The 18,768-nt window shown below is 45.8% G+C and overlaps 1 protein-coding gene across 1 annotated transcript in view; it reads left to right on the top strand.

Annotated features, from left to right (window-relative positions):
- Positions 1-1,310: 1,310 nt before the first annotated feature.
- The window catches only part of SCN8A (sodium voltage-gated channel alpha subunit 8), a 96,938-nt gene continuing 79,480 nt past the window's right edge, over positions 1,311-18,768 (top strand). Inside the window, exon 1 of the mRNA XM_083727357.1 lies at positions 1,311-1,459. The gene's annotated coding sequence lies outside the window, so the exon portion shown is untranslated. The remainder of the gene's footprint in view (positions 1,460-18,768) is intronic.

The raw sequence follows: 18,768 nt of genomic DNA, 5'->3' as shown, positions 1-18,768 counted from the left end.
AAAACCAAAAATAAAAAAACCCTGAACCTGCCTCTTTTCTCCCTCCCTCCTTCATTCCCCCCACCGCACCCCACCGCCCTCCACTTCCAGGCTGGGGCTTTGCCGCAGAGCGATTTCCCCGGAGCAGGGGCCGGTGCTTCTCTTCCAACCCCGCCTAAACAGACGCACACACTTTCCCACCTCCCCACTCTTGGGGGAAGAAGTGTGGGGAAGGGGGCTCATGGGCCCGAGCCTTGATGGCCCCAAGTCCAACAGTGGGAGATCGTTCTCTCTCTCCCCCCCACCCCCAGCCTTTTCAAGCAGTTCCCCAGATCGCGGGGGTGGGGGAATGCTTCCTAGTGCTATTCCTTTCCCATCACCCCCCTCCCCGCGCCGTATAGAAGGCTTTCCCCCGTTTTCTTGCTCCCCCACCCCGGATTTCAGAGCGGTGCTGCTCTTGCTCCCCACTTGGGAAGCCCTCCAAAGAACGGGCTCCTCCTGGGTACTTGGAGGCTGGGTGGAGGGTCTGCTGCGCCCCCCTCGCCCTGCGCTCTCCTCTGCAGGGCTGCTGGCCAACTCCTACCTTTCCCCAGCCGAGGGAAGCCGATCCTTGCCTCCCCCCGCCTCCCCCATAGCCCAGCAGCAACCTCTCGAGCGTCTTTTTTTTTCTTTCTGCATTGGGAGAAGGAGCGCGGCGCCGACTTTCCGCTGCTGCAGGCAAGGCAAGGCAGGCCAGCATCTGGGGCGGGAGGCAGAGAGAGAGAGAGAGGTGAAGGTGGCGGCGGTGAGGGGGCTGGTGGAACTGGTGCATTCCACCCCCCCCCCCGTTCCAATCTCCTTTCCTATCCTTTAGCAGGCCACCTTTTTCTTGGCAAGGCTCCCTCATCCTTGAATCCGGGCCCTCTAGTCTGTATTGGCCTTCACACGGGGCTCATTTCAGCCCCAGATTGAAAAACAAATAACCCCAAAGCCCTCCCTCCCTCCCAGATCCTCCGCAAAACTCCGGGTCTAGAGCCTCCTTCACCCCTCCCTCCCTCCCCCATGCTCCCAGTCTCGATCTCTTCCCCCCTGATCTTTTTTTCTTCTTCGTCCCAGGGCTGGGGGAGAGGAACAGAGAACGAGGCTTCCTCCCATTAGGGGACTAACTTAGAGCTGTCATTATACACCCCCACACTTCTCTACCTCCCCTCCCTCCCCCCCCCAACGCATTCCCAGTGGACGAAGTGAAAGGACGGCAAGTTTTCTCCTGAGTTTGGAGGAGGAGCAGGGGGTTGTCTTATTTGGAAATCTCCTTGGCTGGAGCCGGGGTGGGGGAGGCGCTCTCTCTTCCCCCACCCTTACCCCCGCCGCCGCCGCCGCCTCGCTGTGCCTCTTGTGTCCACTCAGCCGATGTGGGGAGGACATAGGGGGCGTGGAGGACTAGAGGAAGTTGGAAAGGCCGGTGGGGGAGAGAGAGGATCCACGTTGCTGGAGATCAAAGGTACATCGGTTTTGTTTTATTGTGTTGCAAAGGGCTGGGCAGGGGGGTGCTGAGAAGGAGCGCAGGCGGCGCAGCCCTTCTGGATTTGGGCAGAGACTGCAGGAGTCAGAGATCGCCCGCCTGCCTTCCCCATCTACATCTGCTGAGCGTGTTGCAAGAGCCCAGGGTGATGGGTACGGATGCATCTGGCTTTCTTAGGTGGGATAGGGAGGTGTGGGGCGCGGGGGTTGGGGGTGGACGGCCTGGAGATGTGGCCGCTTCGCGCTCTCGTCTCTTGCCCGCCGACTCCTCGGGAAGCGCTGCTTGCCTCTTGTCACACTGCAGCGTTCTCCTCCGCCGTGCGAACTCATGACCCTGTCGTCCTGCGCTCCATCGGAGACACCTTACCGGGTGTGGGGATGGGAGGCGGAGAGGGAGGAGTTACAGCGGCTTCCCCAAAAGACTTTCCTTTTGAATGGGGTTGGGGGGGGGAGGTGATTAGCTTTCGCTCTCGGCTGTCGCCGGCGTCCCCCCGTCATTGGAGGGGGGGGATGCTTGTCTACTGTGTTTTACAGGGAAAGTGTTAAATCCGGGAGCGGTGGAAGAAAAGGAATGTTATTTAGGGTGTTTTATTTTATTTTTGAGATCTTCTCCCGGCCCCCCGCTTTTGCTCGAGGTTTTTATTCCTCTCCCCCCACCCCCACCCGCTCTGTCTTTCTGCGGCGTTGGACTAAAGGGGAGAGCGGTTTAGGAGCGTGGTGCTGAAACGGACAGCTCCCTGGACTACGACGGGAAGGGGAAGAGATCTTCGTTACAAAGCGCGCAGATTTTTTACAGGACAGGTTTTCTTGCTGGGGGGGGGTTATAGTTTGTTTTGTTTTTTTTCTGTCTTTAATGGGCTGTGTGTTTTCTCTGTGTCGCTTGGGCCTATCCATTAGGACCTCACGCCAATCATCTAGGCTAGGGAAGAGAAGCAATTCCCCTTAAGAAAGCCAGGCTTTATTTAGTAACGTGGTTGCGTGCAGTTGCTTTTGAAAAGCATCCTCAAAGCGATCTCAGTGTCTTTATCAAATGAAAGAATTTCAAGTCTGTTTGATTCTAGCGTGGAGGTAGCAAAAGGAAACACCCGCATGTCCATAGGAATCTCTCCCCCCCCCCCCTTGTAAAAGACGGTTGCATGATTACATCACAGAAGAAACATAATGAAGCCCAGTAAGCCCAGTAGAGATGAAAGGCGAGGACTTGAAAAACGGTTTCAAAAGTCATGGGCCCATTGGGTGCTCTGCTGGAGCAAGTAACTCTCTCTCTCTCTATCTGCTTCAAGACTCCATCTGCAAAATGGAAATGATTCAATAACCCATTTCGCAAAATTACTGTAAGGGCCAGTGAGATATGAAATCACAGTGCAAAGCTAAGATTCCATATCAAGTATTAATAAGAAATGGAAATTACAGATACCTTTGTTATAGATGTGCAATATGCCTTGTGGGGGCCTCTTGAAGATGCCTCCAGGTAGCAGTGACTTTGTATGGTGAGCTGTGCTGTGTGTACTGGTTTGCCACGTGGCTCAGGCCCCACTGTATAGTTTCTCTCCGTGTCGCTGCAAGCTGCCGCCCCAAGAAATTGCAGTGGCAGCACAATTTCAGCCCCGGTCAGGGCTGAATTATGTAGTGAGCAACCAGCATCACCTGGTTTGCTGCGTGGAGTTAACTGCCACACAGAATAGCCTCCGTGGTCCTATCACATTGAGAAATGCTCATTGGAGTGCGTTAAGCATCTAGAAAAATGAACTGTTTCTGTCGTAGAGTAGATGCATTCAGCACCTTGTTATAGCCCCAGAGATATAATGACCCTTCATCATTGTCATAGTGAAGAGCCATCACCAGTATACTTCATGACAAACAGACATATGGGCATCTGATCTGTCCAGCTGGAAGTCAACAGCTGTCATGTGGTGCTAGCCAGATGATTTCCTCTTTCATCCTAAACCTTTAAAATGGTATCTTAGGCCTATGTTGGTCCATTCTGCTTGGTGGACCAGCCTGGTGTTTGATCCCTCTAGACAATGTAAACATAGTTTATTAGTTTTCTAATTATTTGAAAAGTTATTTGCAGTTCATATTGAATAGGTTTTAGGGTGGAATGTGTAGCCAGTGGCCCAATCTTTTGTAACTAGATATCACTATAGGTTTACACTATCATTTTGTGTTACTGCAGCATGCTTCAGGGAGCGGCAAATTTATTTCAAGGACTTAGTATTTCCAATGCTCTCCAATGGGTTAACATGTCAAGGAGATGGTTAGTAGCACGTGTTTGCAGGACACTGACATTCTCTTACATGTTGATGTTTGACTGTGTGGGGTTAACCCAAACCTCACATGATAATGAAATCCTTGTTTGGTCTGCCCTCAGACTTTAAAACCCATTCTTTTAAGCCAGTTCCTTAGAGTCGGATTTCCACATTGAATGATATAATATATGGATATATTTAGTCAGTAAGAATCTCCCTGCTGAAATCACTGGTAACGTCAACTGGTAAGTTTCTTCCAGTTACTGCCAGATGAAATCCACTCGCTTGTGTTTGACTAATTTTTTTTCTTTCAGAAAGAATCTATTTCTGATTGGAAATGATGATAAATTGGTTCCTCTTAGGCAGCTTTGTCAATGGTTAATCATCATTGTAAATAGAACTGGATTTCAGTTGCTTGGAAGTAGGTAGTGTGATTTGGTGTCGCTAAGAATTTGGCTTACAAACATGTTCGGTTTTCATTCCAATTTAGAGGAAAATGATGCTTTCAGTGAGACATGTGTAACTGCTCCATAGTGTGCTCAAAAGCACCTGGAGAAGCTATGTTTTGTGGAATTGGCCAACTTTCTATCCCCATGATCTGATTGGTTTTAATATATTGTTTTCTATAACATGGTACTAATATATATTGGTTTTCCCCAGTTACTTTAAAGTTTCAATCATCCATTAATTAACCAGGCTCATTTTAACAGTACACAATCCATGCCAATCATGCAATTTCCATTCATTATTGATTACCTTCCTGTTACACTCCCTGACCATTGAAATATATTGAACACACTGGAATAGACGTATCCAGTGGTTTGCTCAGAGGAGTTTTGCAAGGTAAGGAGTGAGGTTAATGACACTGTCATAAATGGCGTTTCTGAACCATAGAACTACCAAAGACAGGGTCATCATTAAGTCCTGCCTCAAGGCAAGACCCCACCGATGTAGGATAAGCCACATAATCCCAAACTCATTGTGACACAAGCAGAAAGCAATTTTGAACAGATGCCTTCGAAACATACAGTTTCAGCTTACTCTAGCATTAGAAAATAAGTTTCTTAATACAAAAATGTGATAAAACAAGACAAATGTTGAGGCCACTAGCTAATCTGAATCATGAAGGATTTTTTCTTATGTCCAAATAGCCATGAACATAAATTGGCATTCAGATGATGGTAGGGATGATGACAGTGGTCTTGGGTGGTCTGATGGGATTCGGGTGTTTTAGTGTCAAGATAGAAAGTAAACTGTCTTTAAAATACTAGCTTTAATATAATCAAAGAGATTAACATTGACCAGTTCCATTCTCCCCCCCCCCCATTCACACCATATCACATGTCAGCGATTGTCCTCTTGCTGTTACTATTCCAAAGCCACAGTCCTGGTTCATTTTATCTGCTGAAACATTGAGCCTTATTCATAAGCGTTGGAATAAATGCCTCCTTCAGTACTTGTTTTCCACCTTACTGCTACAACCTGAGCTTTATGTTGATTCACCCATTTAACTGGGGTTCTGTCATGTTGTCTTCTGCTTTGATTATCAGCCTCCTTGCTAGCCAGTTCTTCCTTCTCTTTGTTTAGAAGGCATAGGAAACTAGCCTAATCTACACCCAATGGTGCAGCATGGTGATCCCAACCCAGTTCTTAAAGTAAAAAAATATGTCCCACTTAAAGGTGTTTAGGCAAATAGCCCTCAGTAATGAAATAAGGGCTAAGTCTCTCTCACACTCATTCTGACACATACATATATTTTTTGCAACTTGGTGCATTGGTAAGAACTTCCTGAGCATAGTGGCTACTTAGCTAAACATTAATATGTAGTACACTGAAAGTTTTTGTTTGTTTTGCATCTCAGGGGATAACAAGGCTGCCCAGATCAAGAATAAGAACGTAAGAGAACATCAGACCAGTGGTCTACCTAGTCCAGCATCCTGCTCTCACAGTGGCCCATGGGAAGCCTGTAAGCAGGATGTGACCACAATAGCGCTCTCACCTTCTGCAGTTTCCAGCAACTTATATTCAGAAGTACATTTTCTCTGACAGTGGAGATAATATGCTTTAGAATCTGTGCTAAGATGAGGCTTTCATAAGGGCATGTTATCTTACATTTGTTTCCTGTGGGATTCTAGTACCTTTCTCTAAGCCAGTGGTTCCCAATTAGCTAATTACTAAGGACCCCCTATTTTTCAAAAGCCAAGCCAGGGACCCCCTACTTTTGAAAATGGTGATAACTCTATGGTAGTTACCTCTTCAAAGGAACTTTTTGAACAAAATGTGGGGTAGCCCCTAAAAAAGCAAAGGGTTTAGGTATACTATATAAAAACAACAACACAAACCATAAAATGTGGGATATTATCATGCAAAAATGACAAAAAATTAGTTGGGGGGAGGGCAAGGGATGGGTTGTGGACCCCCTGGGTGCTTTCCGCGGACCCCTAATTGGGAACTACTGGTCTAACCCTTACATGATACCAGTGCCAGGGTCAAGAAACTCAGTTTGATAATCCAGTCTGGCATGTCTCATGGTTATGATTTTAAGGAAGCCAAAGGAAGCTCGTTTAGAGAGGAGATTATCTGTAAAGCAATTGGTATGTAGACCAGCCATCACCTGTTGCTGCCTCAGTGGCCCTTTAGCAAAAAAATCTGTCCTGGACCAGGACAGGAATGGGTGGAGGATGCAGGTGCTCATTCACAGCATTCTTCTCATCTAAAGAATGTAGTGGGCCACATACAAAATAAAGAAAAGTGCTAAGAATACCCAACAGTGCCATAGCAGCTTAAGCAACACTCTGTCTAGCCCAGTATCCAGGAATAAAGAGCAACCGTTACCAAGTGTTTCAAAGGTTGTCTACAAGGAACAGGAGACAGTTTGGGCAACATCATATGTGCATAAAAGTATATTGTGGACTGTGTGCATACACATGCCACAGTTCTCAAGAATCACAGCAAAAGTGTAGAATGGGAGACTGTGTTCAGAATCTAGCTTAATGACAGTGTCAGCTTTCACATCCTTAGGGTTTTGTTTTCGTTTTGTTTTATTTTAGAAGTTTATAGCCCCAAGGGGTATCAAGATGTTGTGGGCAAAGCCTGCTAAAATCTCAGAAGACAGAGGGAGGGCTGAATAATTTTCCTGATAAAACTCAATGCTCTGCATAGATCCTTGTCTCTGCCCTGTGAGCACTGCACCCAAACGAAAACAGTAATAATTTCAGAAAACTCTATGTAAAGTAAAAATAAATTATACTCATTTGCTCAAACTGCATAATATATAGATGCTTTTTCAAAGGTTGCCTTTAATAGGGATTTATTGATTGAATGAGGAGTACATTCAGCCCTGGTAAAGAATAATTTCCCTGAGGAAGAATAATTATATTGGACAATAATATGCCTTCATTCATTTTGAAAGAATTGTATGCCACTTTTTCTGCCATAATGGTATTCAAGGCTACCTAGCAAAGTTTCATTAAAAAACACCATAAACGAAAACGGCAACAAACAAGAGAGCATAGCAACAAATAAAAACACCACCACAAATTTACAAAATTCAGAAACCAATAGGTCGTGTCTGCAGTCCAGACTGAGCATGCAGCATGACTGAGACTAAAGTCAAACACCGCAGTAAATTAAGGATGCAGTTCTGTACCCACATATCTGGAAGTAAAGCCTTGTTGAACTCAATAGGATTTGCTTTTGAATAGAGGAGGGGATTCTGCTGTAAGCTACCAAAATCAACCAACCAAAGCCCAAGTAAACGACAAGGTCTTATACTGGTTCCTAAAAGATGGTAAAAAAAGGTGTGAGGTAGGTCTCTCTTGGGCACAAAGTCAGGGTGCTGCTACAGCAAAGGGCCTCTCCTTGCTAGTGACCAAATGGTCCCATCATACCCAATGAAGATGTGGCAGATTTACTTAGCCCTAGCTGAGGTTGATTCTGAAGGAGGCCAGGCCAGGCCAGGCCAGTGACTCACCCAGAGACACAGCGAGCAGCCAAGGTGTTCTGAGTTCCCAGGAGCCTTGATTTAATTTCTTTCTTTCTTGCAGCATACTGGCATTTCTCTCAAGGCTCAACCCTGCACACCATTTCAGAATTGCTGCTTTAGGATGTGTATGTGCACGTTATAACTACTTCTACAGTGGCTATATTGATTTTAAGGACAGCTGTGCACGCACAAAATGTGTCTCAGGGGACCAGTACAAATTCCAGGGTACGTGTGTGCCAGGTCTATTTCCTTCCCTGATTTGGCTTCAATTTAATTTATACTGGCTCGTGCTCTGAGCTACAGCTTTCACCCCATTTGCCATCTTAATACTCATGTATGTGTCTGGACCTGTCCAAATATGTCTAGCCCAAATTAGTTTTAAAATACACAAACTCAATATCTCTCCCAATGAGAATCTCCCTCCCCACATTGCCCTCAAAGAGGAGTTGCTGGTTGCTCATGAGCAACTGGTGCATTTTTTCCATGTAGGAGCGGAGAGAATTTGTTCTCCTTCTTTTTGTCATTTTTTCAGCTTTGATGCCCATTTGGGAGCAGATGGGCACCCTGGTGACGTATGGAATTTGTGGGGGAGAAATCCAGAATAGCGCCCAGCACGTTATAAGGCTCAAAGTGTGATTTTTAAGCTGCTTGTTTGAAAGCCAGGTGCATTGAACTCAATGGGGCTCCCTGTCAAAGTAAGAGAGCAAGGTTCTAGATTCTTATGGTTCTCATCATAGGCAACTTATAATGCATGAAAACAACTAGTGGCCTAGGACAGGAGATGTGCATTTCTTTAACCAAAGGTCGGGGGGGGGGGCTGGATGGCCAATACAATGCAGATGGGAAAACATGGGTCAGAAAGTTGCCTCTGTGCATATGGATTTCCTTTGATAAGGGCAATTGTTTTTAAGATTGAGCTGTTAGAAATGCTTTGCTTGTGGTTTTGTTCTTGAAGTGGTTGGATAGCCAACTGCTACAGGAGTTATTGCTAGATACCTCCCGAAGTCTTCAGCTACTATTGTTTTTAAGACTATGGGACACATTTTCATGACGTTCTTCCCTAAAAGTGAGATCTGTTGGGGTCCTATTTTAGTATAACATATATACCGTATTGGCCCAAATATAAACCGCACCCGAATATAAGCTGCACCTTTAAAATTCACGGTGGGGGAGAGGAGGAGATAAGACCCAAATATAAGCCTCTCCCTTAAATTCCGCAGGTACTCACACCCGTTCCCTTTTACTGTATGTCTGTTTCAGCAGCGATATTGTAAAAGCCAATTTTTGTAAGGTCGCAAATTTAAGCTGCACTTTAACTTTTCACGGTCAGAATTTGGAAAAAAGTGAGGCTTATATTCAGGCCAATACAGTATATATACACCAAGTTGGTGCAAGTGATAGGCCAGAAAAGTGAAGCGCTCCCACCTTGTCTGAGTCACTGAGATATTGCGGGGGCAAATGCTGTCTGGATTTTGGTTTCTTTTGGAAAGGAGAAATCACTGGAAACTTAGGCTGTTTTGTAGTATTTGGGTTATTTACAAATATACAAGCAGAGCATAGATGGAGGCAAGCAGCTTATTAAACACTTCTAGTAACAAGGCAACAGAACTGCTGCCTCACATCAAGCCCCCAGAGAGAGCAGGACACAGCACCCCCACCCCCACCCCCAGTCTGCTTTCACCTTCAACTTGCCCTTTCTCTGCCTCTGTTCCAAATGGCTTTCCCCTTCCCTTTACACGTACAGATCTTAAGTCAGCATGCCCTCTCCCCCACTCCAGGAATAGAGAAGGATGAGATGAGTCGCCTTTCCCAAATAGCTGCCACATTTCATGCATTCCCTCTATGGCCTCCCATAAAAGAGACATCCATTGAGCATCTTGGCCAATGCAAAAGACATGAGGAAACATGCTAAAGGAGAGTCAGCTTGACTTTTGCCAAGGAAAACTGGGCTTCACCAGTCTTTGCTGACGATTCCTTAGAATTCTCAATCTCATGGATAGTGGCGAGTCTGTGGTTTTTGATAGACAGACCTTTTTCTGCATGGATTGTTGAAGAGCCTTTCAGAAGGAACCTCACAATGGGTCCCTAAGAACTGTAAACTGTTGTGGGACCTTATGTGGGACCATTGCCTGGCCAACAAAGATAGGAACCTAAAGGTAAGGGCTAAGGCATATTCAGCTCCTAACATGGATTTCTTATATACCTGCTCACTGGTGTTTTGCAGAAATGCAGGGCTTCACATGGCTCTTCCTCTCCTGTAGGACATACAAGAAGCCCAGTCTGGCAAGCATAGGGATGTTGAGGCAGTGGGAGGTGTCCTCTCACACTTCTCACTTGATGTCTTCCATAGAATGCAGGGGCTCAACAACACTAGTAAGTATTATAGGTTGGATCCAGGTTATTTAAAGTAGACTCACTGAAATAAGTGAGACCAAGACAGTGACCTAATTCAGTTCTTTTGATTGCTAAGCCTTGATCCAACCCAGTCATATTGTTTTCTATCTATAGAAAATGCAAAAAATATATATAAACCTTTGAAGAACCATTGAGAACACATTCAGCTGCCTAAGACTAGGTCAGACTATCAGCCCATCTAGCCCAGGAATGTCCCACAGCAACTCTTCAGACGGTCTTGGAAAGAGTTTTTGCTGATCGTTTCCTACCTGATTCTTTTGACTTGAGATACCAGATTTGCATGCAGCATGTGTGTTGCACCACTGAGATATGGCTCCTCCATGGAGATGCTGATAGTAGAAGATACACTTGACCAATGACTGCTAAAGTCAAGGCACAGCAGTTATGGAATATCATGGACAGAAGAAAGTTGCACAAACATTTCTTTGTACAGTGGAGCAGGCAGGGGGCTTTAGCATGCTCAGAGGCAGAACCCTCAATCAAGCAAGAGAAACAGATGTGATTCTTAGGAAATGCCTCTCCATGTGCTGTAACTAGGTTTCTTTTCTCCCCTACCTCTGCTCTTTCTAACCTTTCTGCAGAACAAGCTGGAGAGTGGCTCCTGGTTATCAGAAAGAATTATTAGGGGATTCGTGCTCTGTATATAGCCTACAGGAGAAGGGGTTGGTAGGGGATTCCATGGGAAAGGCATACTATGATTTAGAATCTGGGTTCAAGTTACGTACCACTGCTCATACAGAAGCCTATAAATAATCTTTTCTTTTTATTGTTGCTTCTCTGCTTTGCAGTTCTGTAACACTAGATACTTCTTAATGCAGACTTATAAAAATGGGATTGTGGTATCCAGCAATATTTCATTTCTTTTCCTTAAAAATTCCCAGTATAATTTGCATGTTTGAGTGACCATGAATGGAGTTTTCTGATGAGCTGACCACAATTATTTCAAGAGATGATCTCCCAGTATCAGTTACCCTTGGAAGGCTGCCTTACATGTGTCAGTATTTTAAGATTATTTTCGGTTATGGTGACAGCAATAGCAACAGGCTACAGTTGGTGATAACAGTGATGTTGGATCCGTACTTTTGTTGGATGAGCAGTCTGTGCCTGGAGTGGAAGTTAAGGCTCATCCCCACCTCTCAAGTGTTCCTGATTAAACACCCCTTTACATCACTTCCTGGACACCAGTACCTGCATCCACTTTTGCAAATGGAGGCCCAATGCCTCCCTTTCTCTTGCACAGGTGAGACTATTTTTTCCACCAAACCCAGCACTGTCTACTCTGAATGGCAGTAACGCTCCAGGATTATTAAGAACAGGTCTTTTGTATCATTTGAGATCCTTTTAACTGAAGACATGAGGGAATGAATCTGAGACATTCTGCATGTAAAGCAAGGACTCATGGCCAATCCCACAGAGCTATGGCCCTCATTCTGCTTCCCCAAGCCAATTTGCATGGGTTTGCTTAGGAAGAGAGCCCAGGACATCTCCCACCCAACATGAAAAGAATTCCACTAGATTAGGGATAGCCTTCCAGTTGTTGGGCTTCCCAACTCCACAGCCCTAGCCGACATTGCCAGTTGCCAGGAATGACAGGGACTGTAGCCCAATTGCACCTGCAGGGCCACAGGTTTAGGGGAATCATTGGCATTTGAGGTGTGAAAGGTCCTGGGTTCACTTCCTAGACATGCCCAGGCAATTAGGGGAGAGAGTCTAACCTCAGTGGGATTGGCAGAAGGTCCAAGCTTCACTCGCTCTCCTCCTCTCCAGTTCAAGGACAACAAGCCTGACTTTGCAGAGTGCTTGTACCACACAAAATAGAGCTGGGAATAAACCCTCCCTTTAAACATCCATCCTGAAGGCACCAAGACCCTGATAATTGAGGCTTTGGGTATGTGTATCCCCATTCAGTCTAAAACGTAGCACATGCATTCAGAGCACAGAAGCAAGTGTACTAGGTTTTAGTACACACTGTCACTCCTGTGCCTTGCAGTGTTTGAAATTAGCCAGACGCCAGGCGCATTTTGCTCCCGGCTTTCAACCACTTGCAACCAAATGAAGATGCCTGGGTTCCAGGATGGTGCCTGCTATCTCCACCGTCTGGGGATCGTTGGATCTGGACTGTTTTCACACACTAATGCCCCATCCTGTAGGATTTTATCTATTTTATGTGCACAATCGGGATGATTTTCTGGAACCCAGTCGCTTTTTCTGTGGAGCATGAGCAAGAGCAGACACCATTCAGAAAAAGAGGTGGGAATAGGCCAATATATATGTGGACTGTCCCTGGATCAAGTGATGGTTCTTCTTGTAAGTTCTTAAGCTAGCTCAAGGTTGTCGTCTGAACGAGCCAGACATTTAACTGAGAATCCATCACAGTCAGTCCATCATTTGAAAAATAAGACTTGAGCCGTCTTGCCCCAAAATGGCAACTAGACATTCTGTTTTAGCAACTGCAACCTTGGTTTATGGAGCCATGTGGCGCCTATCTTATAGATCCGAGTTTCTAACATTGGCTGCCTTGTGTACCCCAAGGTATGCCTGCTTCTGGGTGTGCTGTCCCTGGGCAAGAGGGAAGAAGAGAAGGCGGAAGGTAGAAAACCCCTCCTATTTTGCAAGAGTTTGTTTTCTCATCCAACCAGCCCCTTCACTTGCCCTTGCTGCAGATGAGTCTTCGAGGCACGGATGCAAGGCAGATCACAAAATCCCTTGGCTAAGCAAGAATGTGTCCACTAATAGGGGATAACGGTGGGGGCGACATGAGGTGAACTTGCGTGATAGGAAGCTGTGAGCACTGTGCTACTTCTAATTAGGGCATTAGGTATGCTGAGGCAGTATGCGAGGAATCACAGGTGGGGAGAGCGCTGTTGTGCTCATGTCTTGCTTGTGGGTTTCCAAGTGGCATCTGGTTGGCCACGGCGAGAACAGATGCTGAACTAGACGAGCCTTTGGTCTGAACCAACAGGGGTCATCTGTTCCTATGCAGGTGAGGACAAGGGGAGAACATTTGGGGTATCATATGCCTGCTATTTCTAAAAGGGGGAAATACATGGCAGAAGGAGAGAAATAAGGAGGAAAAGAAAGTATTGCATACTTGGAGGCTTAGGATTGGAACAGGATCCAATTCCAGCATTTCTTTGTGGGATTCTCTGTCTTTGCACTGAAGAAATGTAATAAAATGGACCTACCCAACGCACAGAGATGCTGCGAGAATGAATGAAATTGTCTGAGAATATAAATCGCCTTGCCTACTCAAAGGTGTCATAAAAAACTACATGTATTAATTTTGTTTAATGAGCATCTAATGTGACACACACAAACACACAGCCAGCTTAGAGACATGAGCATTTGATCATTATTTATTCTGTGGTGAAATGTACATTGCATATGTAAGATTCTCCCCAAGGGAGAATTGCAAAACACATACACAGACACTCACACGTGTGTCCTCACTGAAGCATGGATCCGACCTCAAAATTTTCATCTGTTCATTTATTTTGAACAATGGACTTTTAATTATTGATGGTAATAACTTCATAATGCAGCACTAAATGGACTGTAGGGAACACTTGAAAAAATAATGTGATGCTGGTAATGGAAGGAAGGCCTTGCTACAGTGCCCTTTTGAAAATTAAATAATTGAAGCAGGCATATACGCAGATCTGTTCATGGATAGTGCTTTCCTGAACCCCACAATTCCATCATGGAGGCATCTAGGTAAGCTATCAAACCTTAATCAGCGGTTTTCTAACTCAGCTTCTTAACACATCTCCTTTACTCCAGTCGTACTGCAGTGCATGGCTTTCTACAATGGTTGTTGCAATAGACCCCAGAGGTGAGAAACCTGTGGCTCTGCAGTTTTTGCTGAACTCCAAATCCCATTAGCCCCAGCATGGCAAATGGTCATGGATGTTGGGTCCTGTAGTCCAACAACATGTGGTGGACCACAGGTTCCTCATCCCTGCCATAGACCTTTACACGGATTAGTCGCTGATAACTAAAAATCTGATTTCTCAAAATCAAATCAATAGGCCACATTTTAAAGCCAATAAGTTGTGGTCCTTGGCAATACCCATATAGAAGTACCGTAAGTCTCGCTGAAATCAAGAGTGTTTACTTCCCAGTATGCAGCTATAGGTACACATACAGAATCCAAACTCTGGTACAAAGATTGCTGCAAATGGAACATTTTTACTAGCTTTGTCTGGGTTTAGGAACAGTCCTTTGGCAAATTCTGGATGTTAAAGCACTACTTGTATGGCAAGATTCAATTCTTGCTTAACATCCAGATTCTAAATTCATTTCGGTTAGATCCAAGTAACGGCTAATCTGCTTACTTTATATATATTTTTAATTGTTAGGGTTTATTGCAACTGTATCCTTGCAATCTGATCCCGTTTACTCAAAAGTAAACCCCAGAGTATTCAGTGGGGGCATACTTGCAAGTAAATGTGCATAGGACTGCAGCTGGAAGCTCCTCTTGTCATAACGTCTTGGATCAGCTTCAGCCAGTGGTGCTTCGGTGTGGAGCCAGGATATTTGGAGACGTTCAGCCTCCTACATTCTTGCTCAGCACTTAAGGAGAGCCCTGCTGGATTAGGCAAAAGCTCCATCAAATCCAGCATCCTGTTTTCCACAGTGGCCAGCCAGGCGCATCCGGAAGACTTTAAGCAGGGTATGGAGACAATAGCCTCCTCTTGCCATTGCTCCACAGGCACTGAAAAGTATTGATGGACCTATCCTTTTCAGCCTTCTTGATTAATAACGTTCTGCAGGTAAATAATGGCAATACCACTTTGAGAAATGGCAGCACCGTCTTTCCTAGAGGACACACAATTAGGTAAATTGGATAAAGCTGTATGTGAAATGTGCCGCTCCTGATAAACCCAAGGAAAGCACCCGCCAGTTAAATACATGCAGCTACTGACACAATCAAAACCTGGAAACAATATGCATAGCTGTCAACCGTCCCTTATTTGGCGGAAAACTCCCTTATCCCTGCACCGTTTCCCGGTGCTGTCCCTTATTGATGATGTCCCTTACATTTCCTGGGTTTCAAAGGAAGCAGCTCCTCTCCCTCCCTCCCTGCCGGCCAAGGAGGAGGGAGGCTCCAACTGTGTTGCTTGGCTGTGTTGCTCACCCAATAAGGAGTCTAAGAATGACTGCAGGGTGGAGCTTGCATGCCTTGTGCCGATCAAATCGGCCGCGTTGCCTGGGGACTCGCCTTTGCTCAGTGCTTCCCAGCGGAAAGGTGACGGTGGTTTTCCTTGCTGCATCCCCTTTGCCGGGTTGCTGCGCTGTGGGAACCACCGCTTGAGGCTTCGTTTGGCTGCTGGCTGGGCTTTCTGCCTTTGGCTCGGAGGGGCTCAGAAGTTGAACATACCTGTGCTCGGAATCGGATGAATACATCATCGACGGCCCACTCACCCTTGCCGGGGAAAAGGTCTGTCTGGAGCAGGGGCACATGGTGGGGGAAAAGGAAAGGAGCTGGTTGAGTACAATGGGAAGGCGGCAATCTCGTGTGAGGGGGGGCTTTTGGATTTGTTTTGGAGGCTCCCTCGATTGACTGTTATGGGGGGAAGGGAAGGAGCTGTTTGGCTAAAATCCCTTATTTTGGCTGCTGATCGCTTATTTTCAAATCTGTAAGTTGACAGCTATGCATATATCAAGCGTAACTGAGCTGTAGAACAGACTTGACAACCTGAAAAAAGGACAATGCACACACTTTTGTAAACCAAGAAACTCTTTAATAAAAAATATATCTTTTAAAAAGTGTACAGTAGTTAGGAAGGTGAGCGCGGGCAGGTCTGCATTCTAACATAAACTCACCAAATTCACAGACCCTGATTAAATGGATTGGAATGTGGTCTGCTTTGGAATCTGGTTTGAGAGTTGTCTTTTAGATTCTTCTACCCTGCCTCGGTTTTTTCAGGTCGTAGGTCACTTGGAACAGCTGGAAAGGTGTTCTAAGGGAGCAGACATCTTTTCCCCACCTCATACAGTTTACCTGGAAGGGATGACAGGTCATCACAGGTATTTGGGGCCACATTTTTACACATATATGACAGTTTCTGCACTTTCCAGCTAAAATGGGAAGGAGGGAGGGAAAGAGGCAGCCTCAGGCTAAAATGTTATTATATTTTTTCAAAGAATTTTGTGTGGAATATATATATATAGAGAGAGAGAGAGCTGCATGTGCAAGTGGTATATCAGTATGTGAAATTGTCATGGAGAGTATTTAGACTTGCCCTCGTCTAAATTCAGAGATCATTATTACAGGTATTTATCTGGTTGATCTTTAGATTAACTGGAATTATGTAGGGTCACTCTTGCCCTGTTTCTCCCTCTGACACACACACTGTTTTTTATTTTATTTGGGTGAGGTTGTTGATTATTCTGTTGATGGATTTAATTGGATTGATGAATCTATAGTGTTCATATTTTAACGAGAGGGATTGTTGCGTGTGCGCCTGTGTGCGCTGTTCTTGTAAGCTGTCCTGAATGCCCTTTTGGGGTTGAAAGGGAAAAGCAAACAGCACCGGCAGGTCTGGCCCTACCATAAGGCAGAGTGGCAGAGTTGCCTCAGGTGGCAGATGTCAGGGGAAACAGCAGAAGCCTCCTGCCTACAACTGTTGCTGCTGAGCTTACCTTTATGTGCTGCACAGCTTCTCATGCACCTCCTAAACTAGCCTGCTGACCCCAGTCTGCTACTGTATGTGGAATAGTGGAAGGGGGATCTTGTCCTTTGCCTCAAGCAGCAACATGTGTTGGGACAGTCCTGAGCACTAAAGTCACATGCTGCATGCACCCCTTTCCTGTCAGAGGGTATGCGATGGCACTTTTCACCAGGCACTTTTCACTTCTATATGGTGAACAGTGTTGGAAACTCAGATACAGTGGTACCTCGGGTTAAGTACTTAATTCGTTCTGGAGGTCTGTTCTTAACCTGAAACTGTTTTTAACCTGAGGTACCACTTTAGCTAATGGGGCCTCCCGCTGCTGCCACACCGCCGCCACACAATTTCTGTTCTCATCCTGAAGCAAAGTTCTTAACCTGAGGTACTATTTATGGGTTAGCAGAATCTGTAACCTGAAGCGTATGTAACCTGAAGCGTATGTAACCCAAGGTACCACTGTATATCATCTAGGTGCCACATGGCTCCTTAAACCAAGGTTGCAGTTGCCAAAACAGAATCCTTAGTTGCCATTTTGGCGTAAAGGATGGACTGACTGTGACGGATTCTCGGATAAGTGTCTGGCTTGTTCTAGACCTTGAACTAGATTAGGAACTTTGAGAACTTAAAGAAGAAAAGTCACTTGATCCAGGGACAGCCCACACACACACACACACATTCCGACCTCTTTTTCTGAATGGTGTCTGCTCATGCGGCCGGCGCAGAAAAAGCAATTGGGTTCCAGAAATAAAGAGATAAAGTATGAATGATAGGATGTGGGTGGTACTGTGGGTTAAACCACAGAGCCTAGGACTTGCCAATCAGAAGGCCGGCAGTTCGAATCCCCGCGACGGGGTGAGATCCTGTTGCTCTGTCCCTGCTCCTGCCAACCTAGCAGTTCCAAAGCATTTCAAAGTGCAAGTAGATAAATATGTACCACTCTGGCGGGAAGGTAAACGGTGTTTCCGTGCGCTGCTCTGGTTCGCGGAAGCGGCTTAGTCATGCTGGCCACATGACCTGGAAGCTGTACGCCGGCTCCCTCGGCCAATAAAGCGAGATGAGCGCTACAACCCCAGAATCGGCCACAACTGGACCTAATGGTCAGGGGTCCCTTTACCTTTACCTTTATGAATGATAGTGGCACATTCACAGGGCCGGCCCAAGACACTTTGGTGCCTGAGGCAAGAAGTGCCACCGATGCTTCCCCTCTTCCTCAGATCTAGGACCCACACCCCAGTGGAGTGGGTGTAGTATGTCACTTGAGGTGGGTTAACTCAGGTCACCCCTTGGTGTGCCAGCCATGCTAGTGCAGCAAGCTAGCTTAGGGCTGCAGGGCACACCTTTCTAGCTCTTTTTTGCCCCTCAGAATTTGCTGCCTAAGGCAGCTGCCATACTCTGCCCCATGGGTGGGCTGGCCCTGCAAATCCGTGCTTCCCAGGAGACATTGTAGACGAGAGGGTCCTGTCCATTGGTAGTGTTTCATTGATTTCAGCAAAGCCTGGCATTCTCAATATCATGTCCCAGGATTGCTGCACTAGGGATGTATGCTGAAAACGTCTTTGTCTGCAGGAAGTCACAGGTTCAATATCTGGCATCCCCCAATCAGTGTAAACAGCACTGAGACAGATGGGCCGATGGTCTGACTCACTATAAGGCAGCTTCCTATGATTCTTATAACTGTTCAAGTACAGTACAAAGGTATGCACCCAGATTGGAGTCGTACATACAGTAACTAGAAGGTTAGATGCTCTGTTGGTTTGTTGCACAAGGCCAGGTACTATCTGGCACAGAGATTAGCACCTCTAGAATCTTGGATGTCCAAGTTGCAAGTCCTTGTCATTGCAACCCCTCAAAGCACCCCCCCCCAAAAAAAAAATCTGTCCCTTTTTATCTGCCTTTCCGCTGTTGACAGTTCCTGTGATATTTGAAAACCTGAATGATAGAAACAGATTATATTATGAAGAACTGA

The sequence above is a fragment of the Podarcis gaigeae genome (genome assembly GCF_964106915.1).
Source record: "Podarcis gaigeae genome assembly, chromosome: 2".
Taxonomy (NCBI): Eukaryota; Metazoa; Chordata; class Lepidosauria; order Squamata; family Lacertidae; genus Podarcis; species Podarcis gaigeae.
The sequence above is the reverse complement of the archived record's forward strand: the minus strand, read 5'-3'. Positions and strand labels throughout refer to the sequence as shown.